At 31.7% G+C, this 17,941-nt stretch overlaps 1 protein-coding gene across 2 annotated transcripts in view; it reads left to right on the top strand.

Annotated features, from left to right (window-relative positions):
- Window positions 1-17,941, top strand: part of LOC129945587 (solute carrier organic anion transporter family member 74D) — an 85,546-nt gene that overhangs the window by 30,513 nt on the left and 37,092 nt on the right. For both annotated transcript variants that reach the window (XM_056055414.1, XM_056055413.1), the window contains exon 3: window positions 14,656-14,690. The gene's annotated coding sequence lies outside the window, so the exon portion shown is untranslated. The remainder of the gene's footprint in view (window positions 1-14,655; window positions 14,691-17,941) is intronic.

Genomic DNA, 17,941 nt, shown 5'->3' with positions numbered 1-17,941 from the left:
CATTATTTTTAGTTACAATTTGTAGATGAATTGTGTAATTTTCTTAAAGCTCTTTTACACTAAATCAATTCAAGTTCAAAGTTTGTAGTTTATTTTAGTTCCAAACAAAACCGCATTCGTAAACATTCAAACAATGATGCCAGTTTAAGGCCCGTTTGCTGATACTCTTCTTAAATCTGTGCCATAACTAAGTACATCTTAAATTCTAAATATAACATATTTTATTTTTGGTTGTCAGAAAATTTTTATGTTTCACTGTACTCAGTTACACATAAAATGAAACGTAGCTAACTTCGTTTATATGTAAAACGTCAAAACAAAAATTAAATTGCGTAAAAGTATGTGTGATATTTCATAAACGGTAAATTTATGAAAAGATTGTGAAACGTTTTGCGTTTGTTTAAAATTAATTAATAATGGCTGACAAAAAATCCAAATTTTAGAATGTGCTTATAAGGAAAAATCAATAATTAAAAATAAAACAGATGGAGTTAAGGAAAAAAACAGCTTGGGAGAGAATAACATTGAATTTTAATTCATGTTCGTACTCAGCATGCTATAGGACCGTTGAAGCACTAAACAAATTTTAATAAGGAAAAAAGAAATAAGGAAGGTGACCGAAGATGATGTAGATGAAATTTTAATATATTTTTTATACAGCTTTGCAATTCCTGTGGCAACTCTTGAAACTTTTCTTAAAACATTTGCAACATTTATCCCTCCAAAATCAGAAATACTTAAAAGATGATTGCCTGTGGCAAAGCATCTTAGAGCTACCAATAGCTGCAATTGAATTATTTCTAGAAGACGGAAAGTTTTGTTCAACGATTTGTTATAAAAGTCATGTATCAAACCTGTTATAAGGCCGTTTTAGATCCTTCTCGATTTTTTTCTTTTGTATTGTGCGCGCACTCAAGGGGATATGAATACCCTTATAATAATTATACACAGTGCGAGCAATTGGGAAGGGAGGATACATTGCACATTGTTATGAGTGGGAAATATTGAGTCTGGTAAAGCATTCCACATTCGTGTAGTGCGACTAAAAAAAGAATCTCTGTACTTTATTGTACGTTCGAAATTGGGCTCAAGGGTAAACTGATGGGCATTCCTAAAAGAACGGGTATTACGGTTACATTGTTTGAAGGGAGGAATGCAACTGGCTATTTCACTAGAACATTGTTTATGAAAATAGCCATAAAATAATGTTCTAATACATGAATAGTCATTTTTTTAGTCAAAAGAAATCTTTTTCGTCAAATCTTAAAAAAAAAGTACTCATTCCTATCTTAAACCTGACGGAGAACACCAACTTCAATCAATTCAAGAACCTCCACATCATCTTCCAGCAAATCGACCAATTCAAAATTAATTTTTATTTTATTTTATTTTAGTTTGAACAAAGAACTATTTCTTTTGGTACAACAATTTACTGAAATGTCATCTTGTGAGATATCCTAAGTGAAACTTTAGATGTTGTGCCCTACTATTTCTTCGCCATAAAATAAGTTTCACTTAGGTTCATTTAGTTACTTATGTGGTACTTAAATCGTTATGAGTCGTATCAGCAAACGGGCCTTAATCTAGTCAGAGGTCTTATCTTTTCTAAATATTGTTAACAATCGTTGCTATTGTCGTTTCTAAACGTTTCTAACCTCCTGTAAAAATACGACGTCATCAGATTGTTAATTAATAAATTGTTGAAGAGATAAAATAGTTGCAATGAGAGATGAGGTGAAAGTTTTGAACTGTCAAAATGACTGCTGGGAAGAAAATAATTAACTTAAAAACAATTCTTTATCATAACTAAACGTTGATTTCTTTTATGGCCTTTCATTATTTTGTTGACAAAAACAACTAAATATTGAGTTGATGGTATGTTTTAAAAAATAGATATATTACATTAATGTTTAATATTTCTATTATTTTGCGATTTGAGTTTATGAAATTTAATTAGTTTTCATTGTTGATATTGGTAGTCTAACATATCAAACATTTTTAACAATGACCGCTCCTAAATTATTCTTACAAATTCCAATACTGGAAGACTTGAACAATTTTTGTTTGACATAACAACAACTGTCAAGAAACTCCAGATCTCGCTTATTATCAAAAAGAAAACAATCTTCTTTTAATACCAACAAATTGAAAAGTTTTTTCTCCAAGAAATTACATTTCTTTGTACAATTCGATAGCCATTTCTGTTCAAATTCAAAAAGTTTGAAAAACCAGCAGCATTCGTTCAAAGTCAAAGCTAAATTTTAAATAAAACTAACAACTTTGAAGTTTGGCTAAATTGTTTCTTTATTGTCAACTTAAATGTCAACAGCTTTTTTCAGTCAAGAAAAAGTGAAATCAGCTCTCGTTTTTCTTTTTTAGTTCAGAGCTAAGCACTGAACAGAGTCTGAGCGAACAGAGTAGAGTAGAGTTCTGAGCAGAACATGTTCAGAGCTCTCTGATTTAATTATGAAACAACTTGAGCACTAAACTGTCATGATTTGAATCGTCGTATCTTTGAAGGCGTTCAAAATTTTCTTTAATCAAATTAATTAAAAAAACAGTCATAGCGTTGTTCCATTTGACACCTGAAATAAATTTGATTCATAAAAATGTTATATGCAATTAGTTTTTTTCTAAGTTATCTTTCCTTCTGCACATGAGTGACCAGCCTCTTCTGCCATTTTTATTGTTTTGCAGACGATTTTTTTTTAATTTCCCGGCAGTCAAATATCAAATTGTTTGTGTTCAGCATTTTACTCCGTTTACTCTGTTATTTTATTCTGAGCTCAAAGAGCGCGCTATGAACATGTTCAGAACTGAAAAAGAAACACGAATATGAATCTCTGAACGATCAGAGCTCAAAAAGAAGCATAATTATTTTTTTTGACAGTTCGAGCTCAGCTCTGAACTAAAAAAGAAAAACGCTAAGTGAGGGAAAAATTAAGTAAGTGAGATAGGACGATCTTTTTTCTTCTTTTTGCAAACTGTCAGTAAACAAAAATCTATCAATGACAGAATAATTTCAAAAATGAGTATGTTCAGTGCAATAAGTACAATTGCTCGTTTACACTTGGTTCAAAGTTTGTTTGTAGTTTGGTTTATTTTGTTTTATTGAAGTGGCTTATTACCAATAAGGAAAATAAGTGGATGTACGAGTATATTCTATATGTAATGTTAAGTTGCCTACATTGTTCTCTATAGATAAAAATAATCCAAACAAATGAAGTTTCTTCAGAAAGCTCAAAAAGCTATGAAGAATCGATACATTCTTATTTACTGTCAATAGTTTGAATCTTTTAGTGTTTTTATTCCAAAAAATCCTTTATAGATTAGATACACACCACACCTTTCAAAAATACTGTAGATAACTACATCAAAACTTCAAAAATGTGTTTTGTTGGAATAGTTGAGAATAAAAGAACTCAAACAAATCTATGTAAACTACTTTTTTAAATGTTTTGTTTTGTTTGCGTTTTAAAGTGACAATGCATGAAATTTACTAACAAAAAATTAGCAAATATTCATGTTGTTCAAATATGTATACACCTTAATATACAAAGAAGTGATGTGAAAGAGTTCTTTTTAATACATATATACATTTGGGGTGAATATCTTTTGCCAAAAAATACACATAAAGCAAAAATAGTAAAAAGGTAAACATTGAAATTTACATCACGATTAGATAATTGCGTATTAGTTAATATTTAAAACTAAAGCACTATTCACATGAGCACGACCAACGAATGGACGAATATTCGTCGATTTTGACATTTCTTTCACATGAGAGTTTTTAATTCGTCGGGAATGAAGTTTGACTTTCACAATTGTTTTTTTTTTTTGTGTTTATCATTATTGTGTTTTGTTTTAAAAACAAACGATTGAGTCAAAGCTATAATTGTTTAAAATAAAGTTATTGGTGTCCTTGTTAATGAAAAAAAAAAAAACAAGAAAAAGATTTCATGTACATCCATTTAATGCAAATCGGAAAATTGAAGGCGAATACGTTTCCTTAATAAGACTGCTGGAAAAATATTCAGAAAAGTTCTTAACATATTTTAGGATGTCAAAGGAAACATTTTTTATTTATTTTATTCGTTGCGAGTGTGGATAACGTGGAACGCGACTAAAGTATGACAGTCCGTAAATTTTTTAATATACATGACATTGAAAAGTAAAAGTATGCATCATAAATCAGATAGAAACTATATTGCTATAGTTTTGTTAATAATTTGTGTGGAAATATGTCTTCAAACGTATATAAACTCACATTTTGTAATTCATTCGTCGTTCGTTGTTCGCGCTCATGTGAATACTGCTTTATGGAACTTTTTCTTAACTGATTCTGTTTGCCCAGAAAATCAACTGAATAAATTACACCTAAATATATTTTACATGAAGTCTTGTGGTATCGTGTATCGAAATTACATCAAGTAAAGTAATTAACTTAAAAACTGTAGGTCCCCTCCATTCCTGACAACTTTACTTGCATACAGGAATGGTTGAGAGTTGTAAGTCACTAGGACCTAGTGGACTGTTGCGGCACATAATTTATTTATTTTTATTTACAAAGCAATTTAATTAATGTTCTACAAATCTTTAAAAGAATTCTTATCGACAAAATGTCAATTCGTTTTGCTGTCTAATCTTTCCTTCTGTCTAACTTAAAAACGCATTCAGATTTCAAAGCGAAACCAAATCGTTAACAGCGCCAATGTCGATGCGGATATTATAGTTTCTTATCAATGCCTAACTACTTCCGTTCCGCATTTTTATCTAAAAAATCAATTAAGTAGAAATATAAAAAAAACGTCTTAAAATAAAGAATGCACTTTCCTTTTCGTAATGCTCCTTATACGAGTACGTTATCTCAAAACATCACCCAGTTTAGATACACTTACTGCATTTACTATATTTACACATTACTCTATCAACAATTCAAGCGAAACTAGGTCGAAAACGACGGAAATGGCCTGTCTATTTAAATTTAACAAAGTTCGCAACGCTTGGCAACGATGACGATATGATAATACAACAATATGTGTGCTGTACATTTTTATTTAGAGAAATGAGGAGACTGCTGCTGCCGCTCCACTCGCTGAAGAGTTGAATGGATCATGATGGGCCACCATCATCACCGCCACACAATAATCCCACACTTAATTTGTGGGCTTCCTTTCAATTTCTTCAGACTTGTAGAATAATGAATAAAATGATAATGATGATAGCAATGATGATGAAGATGATGATGGTGATGGTGATGATGATGATCACGACCAATGTACACGAATGAAATATATGTAAACAGCACAACGATGACGACGATCATCATAATGATGATGATCCAGATGAAGAACTTATACAATTAGCCAAGTAAACTGGTAAAACCGGCCAAACAAACTTTTGAAAAAATCAAAAAACGTTCCATTGCACATGGCACCATCATCATCATCATCATGATCGTCGTCTTCATTGCCATAGCCATAGCCATAGTATAGTAGATAGACGCGCCTCCACCTTTAGAAATGTAATCCGCACATATGTTCGTCGATAGGTATACAACATCCTATTTTGATCTCGACAACTTGCAATTTCTAATCCAATCCCATAAAGAGATACATTCAACAAAAACAACAACACGAGCTCAAAAAAAAAAAAGATGCAACAAGCTAGCTAAACAAGAGAAGACATTTCTGTGTTGCCGTCGCCGGCCGTATCGCATCGCCTCGCCACCGCGCCGCTGGTGTCGCTCCCCGTTTAAATGGCGGAATGGCGCTGTGTAACAATGGTGTTTAATGTAGCATGCAACTTCTTGGGATCCAAAGCCACTGAACGAACGTTCACTTTCAACATCACATAGCCATAGCTTATTCGAAAAACAAAACAAAAACTACACAAGACTGGTCGCATCGCGTAGCCCATAGCATGATGTGATGGTTATAGGCTTTGGGAGAAGAATTTATTGGCGGAGGCGGATCAGCATGGGAAGAAGCATTTGCAATGATCGCATCGTCTAAAAAGACATTCAATGAAAGAAAAAGTTGTACAGCATGAGCAGCATCATATCAAAACAAAAAAAAAAACAAGAAGCTCCATCACAGAGCAACTGTGGAAACTTTTCGTTATAATACGAGGATCTACCTTAATCTAATTTAAATGCATTTGCTGAATTGTAAGGTAACTTGCGCGATATTTAACAGATCTGCTCTAAACGAATCGAACCGATCGATAGAAACAGAAAGGTAAAAACAAATACATGCATTTGCCAAAGATTTATGGAGATTGTGTATTTGACATTCGCGACGAAATTCGAAAATATTCTTTTAAGGTTAGTTTGATTTCCAAAAAAATACATATGTCTGTCCATGGAAATTTTGAGAATTGAGGAATTGATTAAGATCCGTTAAGCTTTGATTTAATTTGCATATAACTTGTCTTCAACGCTCTTATAAAAATCAATTTACAAAAAGCTAAGATAATATGACAGATATGATGCACAGGTTATCAAAATTAAAAGTTCAGAATTTTAAAATGGCTGTCTACTGATTTTAAATATGTTTGACAGAATGCTGCCACAGAAATCAAATATCAAAAAGGAAAGGAAATTGGAAATGTCAGAGAATTATAAAATTACTGCCTTATTGATTCCAAATTCGCGTTCTCAAATGTACAACTATTTGAGCGTTTAAATCAATTAAACAAGATATTACAAATCATTTCTATACTCAGAACATCAACTCAGTTTTAAAAGATAAAGAAATTTACTTAATTTGTATTTTTCAAGTCTGCTGAAAACTTTAATTTATCTCAAAAAATATGTCTGAATTCGTTTTATTCTGTTTGTCTTACAAAGTGCGTTCACATTATCAAACAGACTTGTCAATTGTCAATTTTATTTATTACACAAATCAAACAGAGCTTTAGACTAAAATGGATAGAAAATGAGAGACATTCAAAAAAACAAAACAGGCATTGTATGAACTTTACAAACTATAAAAGTTGACATTTTTTAAAGTTAAATTAAATAAAGTTACCCTCAGTTATTATAAGTTTTTATAGTAAATTGTAAACTGCAAGTGATTTTCTTTTGCTGTGAACTTGCAGCCATGAAAAACATGTTTTTTTTCAACTTTACGAGTGTGTTTTTGAAAAAACTAGCCACAGTTCAATACAGAAATTTATATGAATAAGAAATACAACATTCGTAGTAAGATCGCTGCTGATAAAAGTTTAAGATTAAGTTTGACATTTATTTGTGTATCGAAATCAATTTTCGAGCATTTCATTTTGAACTTAGTACGTTTGAAACCTTCTTGAAACTCAATGGACGTGTTCGTAAAATAGTGTCCAACATACAAAAAACATTACGTAGTTTTAAAACTCAAGATGAACGTTTTTTTCCATGTTTGCTAATTCAATTAACTGTCTGTTTTTTTAAAAGAGCTGACGATTTAACTTTTAGTTGATCATTTTTGTTAATGTTTTTTATCCTGAAACTTTTATTGCGACTCGGTATTAACTGTAGAATAAAACCTAAAAATAAAGATTTATTTTGGAAGTTGACACGAATAATGTGTTTAATTATACAAAAAAAAGAAATAAGCTGTAATGTTTCTTTGTTATTTTACAAAAAGTTGTAATGCCATCAAATATAGATCATTGTAAGACTATAGTCCACGAACGAACCCCTATTCAGCTTAACAATTTTAGTGGATAGCTGTACTAGATTTCTTACTACAATTCTCCACTCTTTTCGTTCGCAATTTCTTTGCCCGGCATATTACATAATTGCTTGCGAAATTTTGACGTTTAATTTTTGTTATTGAAAAAAAAAATTATTTACTCGTGACTTTCGATATTTTGACTTTGATTTATATTTGATTTAAAATTAAAAATAAAATGGATTTGTCCAACAATACATTTCTGAATAGGAAACTCAGGATGTTGAAGATGTTATTGGTGATGTGCAAGAAGTGATGAAGACGAGCAGTGAACTTCAACTTCCAAAAAATTAACCAAAGAAAAAAAATTGATTTCTCTTCGGAGGAAAAAAAGAAACTGGCTTCGTTGGTTGAAACCATTGAAGCTATTTGGAAGTTGGAGCATAAGCTTCACAAAAATAATTTAGCCGTTCCGATCCTTTAGTGTAATATAGCTGCAGAAATGAAAAAAACTATATACTAACTGCTCAACAAAATGTTAAAGCCTAGTACATAAAGCCTAGTACATACTTCCTCGTGAAGTGAACGTTCGCCAGTGGAGAAAGTGAACTTTTGACATTGCTCACTGGTACACACTTGTGAGTACACGTTGTGAACATGAACAAACCAAATGTCAAAGCTTCACCAACAGTTCCCGTGCATTTTGCACGTGAATTGCCCGTGAACGAAAACTCTCCACTTTGTTCTCCACTCAGCTTCACGAGCAAGTTCACGGGTGAACCAAAAACTGAAATTTGTATGGGTTCACGAGATGGTTCACAAGTATGTACTAGGCTTAATTGTGAACCATCTCGTGAACCCATACAAATTTTAGTTTTTGGTTCACCCGTGAACTTGCTCGTGAAGCTGAGGGGAGAACAAAGTGGAGAGTTTTCGTTCACGGGCAATTCACGTGCAAAATGTACGGGAACTGTTGGTGAAGCTTTGACATTTGGTTTCCAAATGTTCACAACGTGTACTCACAAGTGTGTACCAATGAGCAATGTCAAAAGTTCACTTTCTCCACTGGCGAACGTTCACTTCACGAGGAAGTATGTACTAGGATTAATAAATATAATTCTTTTCCACTTTTGTTTGCCAGCATCTGACTGTCAGAACTTGTCAATTGTTTTTGACAGCAGACAGAACTCTCCACAAATATTTTTCCGCTGTGGTTTTCGTTTTCATTTTGCTCTGCACTTGGAGACCGCCGAAAAAATTCGTTTCACTTCAACTGCGTACTAGGATTAAATATAAATTCTTCCCGGTATTTTTCTTCTAAAATTAGCTAAATTGTTTACAATTTTGTTTTAAATTATTCTAAAAAGGTTTTGAATTATGTCAGGTTTGATTTTCATTTTCTAAACAAAACAACTTGTAGAGAGCTCTGAACATACTCTACTCAGAACTCTACTCTACTCTATTCGCTCAGACTCTGCTCAGTGCTCAAATTTAATAATCTTTACATTTGTAGAAGATTTTTTTTTTGATACGACAAATAGTTTTCAAAATAAACCCGGAAAACCAAAAAAAAAACGTATGTTTCTCTTAACTGCCGCTAGAGTTATTTTATAAACTATAACAGATACGAACAAAATTATTGAAGCTTTTTTTTATAAAATTTAATGAGCTTTAAATTTGTGAAACAACATTTTATGATATGACAAATAGTTTTTAAAATAAACGTGAATAACTGACAGAAGCACAACGTTTCTCTTAACTGCCGCTAGAGCTCACGTCGGATTCTTGGGGCCTTTTTTATGGGTCATCACTATCCCTTAGTAAGTGTGACAACTTTCAAAACTGTTGGATTTTTTTTTTTTGAGGTGAAAACCTCTCGTATCAACTGGCTTATCAGCTCAAAGAAAAACGCCAAATGTGGAATGAAAATGACTGGAAAGTGCTAAAAAATGGCGTTCTGTAAACTTGAAAAGTGAACAATTTTCTGATTTAGAGCCCGTTCACACGATCCCGAATCGGCGGTTTTGCCGTATCGTCGATTTTACCAATAAGCCAGTGTCAATATAATTTAAATGAGTATATTTAGACGATACGGCATTTAACTGTATACCTACGGTAAAAATACCAATTAGGTCGATTTTGTGGCAATGTATTTATAGACAGTGCGTTCAGACGATTCGATATTTTAACCGATAATGCGTCATTTTTCGTTTGTGCTACTGTCGAATAATTTATTGCTAGTATATAGTCGTTTTTGTGTACGAGTACGAGTACGGTGTACGGTTATCGTCTGAACACTCCAACCGAAAGACACCGAATCGAGAAAATATCCGATGCAGTGAAAATATCGAATCGTGTGAACGGGCTCTTAAACGTCAAAATTTATCAACATAATAAAAACAGATGCAAACAAAAAAACGCCACTGTAAAAAAGGACTAGCAAAATAATATATAATTCATTTCGAAACTTTATTAATTATTATACATTCCAGGATATTATGGTTCGTCTCATAACAACGATGTCAACGAAGTGTAATCCTATGCATACGCATCTTATGTCATTGGTCTATTTCCGAAAATAAAATTATTGAAAACATACGAGTACGTTTTTTCAAACTATTTTGAAACCTTAAATATTTCTTTCTTTTTAATTTCGTGGTGACAGAAGATTGACAGTTCAATTTATCGCCTTTCAGTGGATATTCCAGGCAGAATAGTTTGGGAATTTTCCAGAACCGATAACCGAGTATCGCCTGAGTTAAAGAACATGGTTGCTGGTTTCATATTTAACATTGTTTCTAAAAATAATGTTATTTTTTCACTTCTTATTATTTTACCCCATATTTCCCTAAAACCATATTGAAAAAACATTTTAACCCAAATAGGCGATTTGTTATTGATTTTTACAAATGTTATACTATGAAACATAAAATGACTAATATTCCAAGAAATATAAATACATAAATATGTATATATTTTTTTAACTCTTTCAGCATAATAACATCAAAAAACGAAATCCTAAAGAGTAAACAATTTATATTCAATTATAATGATTCATTAAGAAATTGTTTATACTTTTAAGAATGATTCTCAAAATGAGTGACTTCTAACAAACAAATAAATTAAGGAAAAAAAAACTCAATCAAAATACAAAACCACATGGTATCCAAATCCAAATCGCAGGCTCTGTCTGGATGAATTAAATTTGAATATATTTTGTCAAATACCCACTAAACAATTTGTATGTAGGTATTCCAAAAAAAAAAAAAAAAAACAACTAACCAAATTCTGTCTCTTAAACAGAAACTATTTCGAAACCAAATTCAAATGAGTTGGAATATTTCCATCTGTTTAAGTTAAGGTATATCTACAATATATGTCTTTACCGCGTGGACTTATATATGTACCTCATGTACATAAACGAACCCAAAATTTCCCAATGGCTTGGCTCTAATCGTGCTTAACCCACTGCGCATACCAATTAATTGAGTTCTTTATTTTGTCTTTGATATGTACATAATATTGTACATGCCACATATAGTATAATAAACATTTAATTCCATAACAAATACTGACGTCTAAGTCTTTTATAATGGTTAAATGATTCTTTTGAATGAATAATTTATAAAAATGATATATCTACTATTTTACAGCGTGTCCCAATCCCCAAACGTCAAAATGTTTGGTCTTTTAAAATTTAAACCTAAAAATACCAAATACCACATCATTACCATCATTTTTAAATTCAACTATATCTCGACTTAAAGGTGCTTGCACAGTGCAAACACAATTAACTATTAAACGAGCCAACTTAAAAATGCATTTAGATATACAAAAGTAGTGTCGCGTGTCGGAGGGGAACTTAAATATTGAAGTCGCACCCGCACCTTAAAAAAAAAAAAAAACAAAAAAAAATATCACATAGACCCACGATTTTATGGCAAACCAATTGGCAACTTTTTGTCATGATAAATCTTTTGGTCGCATGGTCATGTGGTCGGGGTCTTAAGTGGTGGCGCAGCAACTTACTATCTGACAACTAACAACAGCAACAAACAGTTAGGTTATGGTAAATAGTTGTTAAAAGCGTTGCCGTTTGGTTTCATGTTGTGTGCCACCTAATGTGCTGCTTTTGGCTTTAAACAAAGAGTTTTCCGATCCGAAAAAAATAAATGACAAAACTATGTTTGCAGATAAAAGCACGATATCATTTTTTCATCCATCTTGTTTTTATTTGTGAGAAGAAAATCAACAAGCAAAACCTTAATAGGCCATAGATGTGCTTTGTATTTTTAAATACCACGATGGCATAAATATGCCATTTCAAAATCATCACCACAAAAAATTGAAATTGAAATTGAAAAACCTGTGTGCGCTAAAGAAACTTTAAAATCTTGTTTAAAAAAAAGAAGTTCCCAAACAACATGAAAACAAAAACAAACAAGGTTATGTTCACGATGTTGATGATGAGAAAATCCCATATCAAGAATAGTTGAACCACATTTTTGCAGATACATTCACTTGTTATTTTTTATTACTCAATGTGAATATAATCTATACGAATATATGGTCAAGACTCAACAACCAAAGGAAGATGTGAATTAATGAAAATACGTTTATGTATAAAAAGAAAAGAAAAAGCAAAATTTATTGGTTGAAAGTGAAGTTCCAAGACTATCTCTGTTTATAGCCAGAAGATCATCATTTGAAGTAATGTACTCTTAAAGAGATTGTGCATACTACAGATGTATATAAAGTTAGCGTAGAGCGCCATCACAAGCTACCACAAAACACTGCAACATTGCGTTGCACGTTACACCACGCACCGCACCGCATCGACTCCAAACAGAATTTGAAGTGGATGGACTGGAAACTGGAAATGGAAATACTTTTGGAATTCGATGGAAGATGGCATGGGTCGGTTGTTCTCGGGGTCCGTTCGGTCTCGGTATAGAGCTTAATGTTGTGGAAAGAATGTCGAACTTCAACTTGTAATGCCAAATTAAGTGTTCAGTTTTTTTTTGTTATTCTTGTTATAACAGTGGCTAATAAAAATTCAAAGTTTATATGTGCAGGCATAATATTTTTGTTCATATTATTAACCAAAATTTTAGTTAAAACATAAAAATATAAGAAATGAACCTATCTGATCATGTTAAAAGCATTTGCAAGGAGTTGAGATTCAATGAGAATGATTAGTTGCTACTTAAATATTTAAAAAATTACTACTGTCTTTCTTTACTGTCATGGTTATAGAAGAACGCTCCCAATAATAATAATAACAATAAAGTTATCAAACAGATCCAATTTGATACTTACATTTTAAAGTGTTTTTTTTTTTTTAACGGTGAATACACGTGAGTGTGTATAAATAATTTAAAGGTTTCGATCCTGAAAAATAAATAATCATATTTTCCTATTCGAAATGGAAGGATAAGTCATTGAAACCGATATAATTTATCAACGATTAACACATATTCCAAGAACAAAACTAATGAATCGACAGTCGAAAATGTCATTCTAAACTGTCAAAATAGATTCATCGCAATGTTTACATGCTGCGAGAAAAATTGGAAAATTAAACATCAAATCGCACTTCTTTGTTTTTCTTTGTGATCGATAAAAGCATTTTTTTAAGAAAAATTAGGTAAATAACAACATGAGAATGATTCAAAAAGATCTAAGCGGATTCGAAAATTGTGTAGGAGTTTATTTAAGAAAAATTTTATTTTCCAAATGAAATTTCGATTTATAACGCTTTCTCTTCTATTTTGAAGAAGAACTGCCATTATCTGAAGTTAAAAACACTTAAGGCCCAACTATAATAAACTTAACCGAGCTTAAGTCAGCTTTAGTGAACGAACCAATACGCAACCTTATATGTCACTAACCATAATAGACGTTCTGCTCAGTTTCGTTAAATTTCGCTAACAATTTAAATGGCTCGAGCTTAAGCAATTGTCAAATTTGCTTAAGTTAATTGAATCCATTATGGTTACTTTTTGTTTTGACGATAACTTCTGATAACTTTTCCTTCGGTTTTGACATTAGGTTACTTTCGATTAAGTCTATTATAGTTGGGCCCTTAAGGACGATCAATCTGATAATTGAGGCATAAGTATAAGAAATTAAAGCAACTTGTCAGTTCAATAAATACAACATAAAGACCATTAGGGGATTTTGACAATGTAAATTTTCTTATTTTCTTCTATACAAACGAACAAGAGATTTAAACATACATATGTATGTTTTAGGACAAGCTTGTTTTTTTTCTTGTCAAACAAAAACAACGCCCGATTTATGAAATAAGTGAACGTTCGTCTCAAAAAAATTCTGGTGGAAGTGTTTTTTACCTTAAGATAACTTCAGTTTTGCGAAAGGGTCATAATGGCCAAAAAGTGAGAGCTGTCAAATTTCATTCTGACGCATACGAAATTCAATTATTGTGTACATAGATGTGTATGTTAGTGAACATTTTGAAGTTGATTGAAATGCTTATGGGCAACTAATCTGATGATAGAGGCTTAACTAAAAGAAATTATGGTAACTTTTTAGTTGACTAAACTTTCGTAAGGGACATTCATTGTTCGTTTGTGTTCGGATGTGTTCAAAGACGTAACATTTCTTATATTCTGTTCCTATAGCAACAAACAAGAAGTTTAAAACGAACAGTATTCAAATTCGAAAAAGATAAACGAAATAGTAGAGGTTTTTTATCGCAAGATAACTTCAGTTTTTCGAAAGTGTCATAATTGACAAAATGTGAGAGCTATCAATTTTTATTCTGACGCAGACTCAATTCAATATGTGTGTGGGTTAGTGCGTTTGTACACATGTGAGTGTTTGGATAAGTCCAATCTTTAAGTTTTTCAAAACTTTTCGAAATATTTATTCTAAACGATTTCTTTTCACTTTCTTAACGTAGTAATAGATTTTTTTAAGCTTAAATATAAATCTAAAATTCTAACTTATTTAAAATTGTCTTTTCTCTTTGCAGAAGCTGAAACTTGAGTAATTTCAAAACAACCCAAGGTAAGCTCTAAAGTTTTTTTTTTGCTGTCAGATCAAGTGACGTTTATAATTTATACATCACTCATAATTTTCATTGCATTATAAAAATTCATCAACAAAAAAAAAAAATCACATAATTTCTTTTCATTTTGTTTTGTTGTGAAAAATATATATGCACAGTGTAGTTGTCCCGTCTCCGTGTCCCCCGTATAATTACCGATTGCGTATATTTTCTATATTGCAATTAAAATTCCATAGAAAGAAAAAGTGCAACATGCTAGAAAACAAAATAGACACAGAAAAAAAAACGTGTTAAGTAAAAAGTCCATCAACCAAGAAGATAAATAGTGAGGAAAAATATGCATTACCATTGCACTGCACTACACGCTGCTGACATAATTAGTGAAAGTGAAATTGTTGTAGTTTTTTTGTATCTTTTTTTTTTGTTGTTGTTCGTTCGTTCTACTATTCATTCATGGATTTATTTGTTGATATTATACTGAAACCATGTGCATTTACCCTATTAACAAATTGAATAAATAAAGAACTACATTTATGTAGATGTAGAGGCGATCATTGAGTTGGGGGGTTTCTTCTTTTTTATTTTTATAGTTGTCAACATTTAACGCACTGGGGAACTAGTTTAGTAGTGGAACTGTCATCTTGTGACGTTTCAAGTGATTATTTTTATTTTATCATAGCACTTGCTTGCAGTGATTGATATGTAGAACATTTTGTGGATATACTTGCATAGAAGTTTGTAGTAAGGAATATTATATGCACATGGCGAAGACGACAATGATGATGGCGGAGGTGGCGGCGAGACAACTCGACGTGACGTAGTCCCCATTGCGTGTTACTAGTAATAGTTGAACTAAGTAGGTTCCGGCGGGATGAAGATTGAAGTATTTCCGTCTTTATTCATATGAATGTAGATAACTTTTTTTTATCTAAAAGTCCTTATAGTGCTTAACGTTGACACTTTGTCTATATGGCTATACAAAACTAGAGCTATGCTTTTGTTCATGTTTAAGAACAAAATTTATAATTAGGTCAGTAACAAATGGATATTTTAAGAAATGTCAACAGATATTTTATTTTTAATTTGGTCGATAATTTATTTCATGCATGAAGATTTGAAAGTATAAACAGATATAAAACCATCTAAACTAATCGATAAAATTGTTAAAAATGACAACCGAAAACGTCATAAATATCAAAACTAAACCCAAAGTGTCTAATGCTAGAAGCTCTTGTTTGACTTTAACTATACATATAAGTATAAATACCAATAATAAATCATTTTATTATTTTTAATGAATTTTTACATTATGTAAACATTAAAAAAATTGAACAAACATACATTTATAAAGAATTTGCTGTCAATTTTATATAGTTCTGTTTGTTTACTTGATAGAGTAAATATTAACATGTCTTGTTACATTACATTCCATTTGCTTCCGGTCTGCCATTACGTAATGTCGTATCTATAAATAAAATCTAATTCGTTCTTCTATTTCAAAACAAAACCAAAGCTAAATATACACAATCGGAAGATCTTCAAATATTTTCCGAACTGTCAAAAGTCAGTCTTTCAATAGCATCAAATTAGGTGACAATTTTCGATTTTCTATAAAGTAAAAAGTGTCATTTTAAACGGTTGTTTGATTGGATCCAAATATTAGAAAAGATTTTGGTAAAAAGTCGGCTGACAATTTGTTATCTTTCAATTGATAATCGTCCATTTATTTGAAAATACAAAAAATCGGGTGTGGAAGGTGAAAGTTGGCCAATTTTTTGATAGAAAATTTTCACACGATTGACTGCTATATCTTTTCAAACTGGGTGTTTACAGGGTTGAAAGAAAATTTGTTGAAATGTTCTGCGAAAGATCAACCAATGTTACAAGATTTTCCAATCGTTTATTCTCAGCTCTATGAGTTTCTAAACGAACCTTTATAAACATTGAAAATTGTTAAAATCAAAAACAAAGTTAGAAGACTTTCCAATCGTGTATTCTCAGCTTTAAGAGTTTCTAAACGAACCTTTATAAACATTGAAAATTGTTAAAATCAAAAACAAAGTTAGAAGACTTTCCAATAACTTTATAAACATTGAAAATTGTTAAAATCAAAACCTTAAGGTATCAGAAGCTATTTTCTCTGACATATCGATATGCATATCAATAAAACCTTAAGATAGAATTGGATATACAGTTAAAATAATAAAATCCATAAGCAAACATATGCGATTATCAACTGTCAAACGTAGAGTACATCATATCTTCCAATTAATTAGAACCAATCAAAAAAAAAATAACACAAGACATAAAATATAATAAAGTTTAAATTTTGTGCACCAATTTGTCTGCATAAGGGTGGGGCTTTAAATGTCATCGCCATCGTCGGAATATTGATGTTCAACTCTATCCATCCACAATCGTCATCGTCGCTGTCATCGTTGTCGGTTGTCATGATGAAAAAGAACAAAAAAAAAAGAAAGAAAGAAACTATAGGGCACTGTTCTTTTTATTACCCTAGTCCCAACCCAATTACATGTATTACATTTGCAGTCGTCCTTTGCACTTGTTGTTTTGAATCCCCTTCGTCGTTGGTTGTCAGTAGTTGTCATCATCTCGCTATATAATCTAAATTACTTAAATATAAAAACACATAATTTCAGTGCATCCAATCCACCATACTTCACTTCACTCCCTATGTTTGTATCTCTTTCTCTTTTTCTTCTCAAAAGCATCACTGCGCAAAGTGCATCGGCGCATTCTGCTGCTGTGCAGTGCAACGCATATAGGTACATATTGCAAATACACACGCTCTCTCTTCCTTTCGCTTTTTTGACATAAGCACAAGTACAAGTAGTAACATTAGCAGCGCAGTCGAAGTAGGAACGATGAGCGAAAAAAAAATGAAAATTGCACTCTCTCTTACTCTTTTGAATTTTCCACTCTCGCTCGTGATTATTATCAATCATGGCACTGCACACATTTTGCACTTTTTCACTCATTGCATTACACATACATTCGCAGATACAATTGCAAATAAGTGGAATAGCTATAAATTGAGAAACAAAGAAAAGTGAATGCAAAAATGCATCAACTTGGCCCGACTACGAGTTTAAGCTCAGCAATTGCTTTTGCTGCAATTGTTTTGTACTGTCTTTTTACTCAAGTTGCACTCAATTTTGACACTTATGCATTGCACACAAGCGCAGTTATTTGAGAGTGAAAAGATGCAGAAATGTGCAGCAAAAAAGTG

Source organism: Eupeodes corollae, chromosome 2 (assembly GCF_945859685.1).
Source record: "Eupeodes corollae chromosome 2, idEupCoro1.1, whole genome shotgun sequence".
Classification (NCBI taxonomy): Eukaryota; Metazoa; Arthropoda; class Insecta; order Diptera; family Syrphidae; genus Eupeodes; species Eupeodes corollae.
This window is presented reverse-complemented; position numbering and strand designations above follow the sequence as displayed.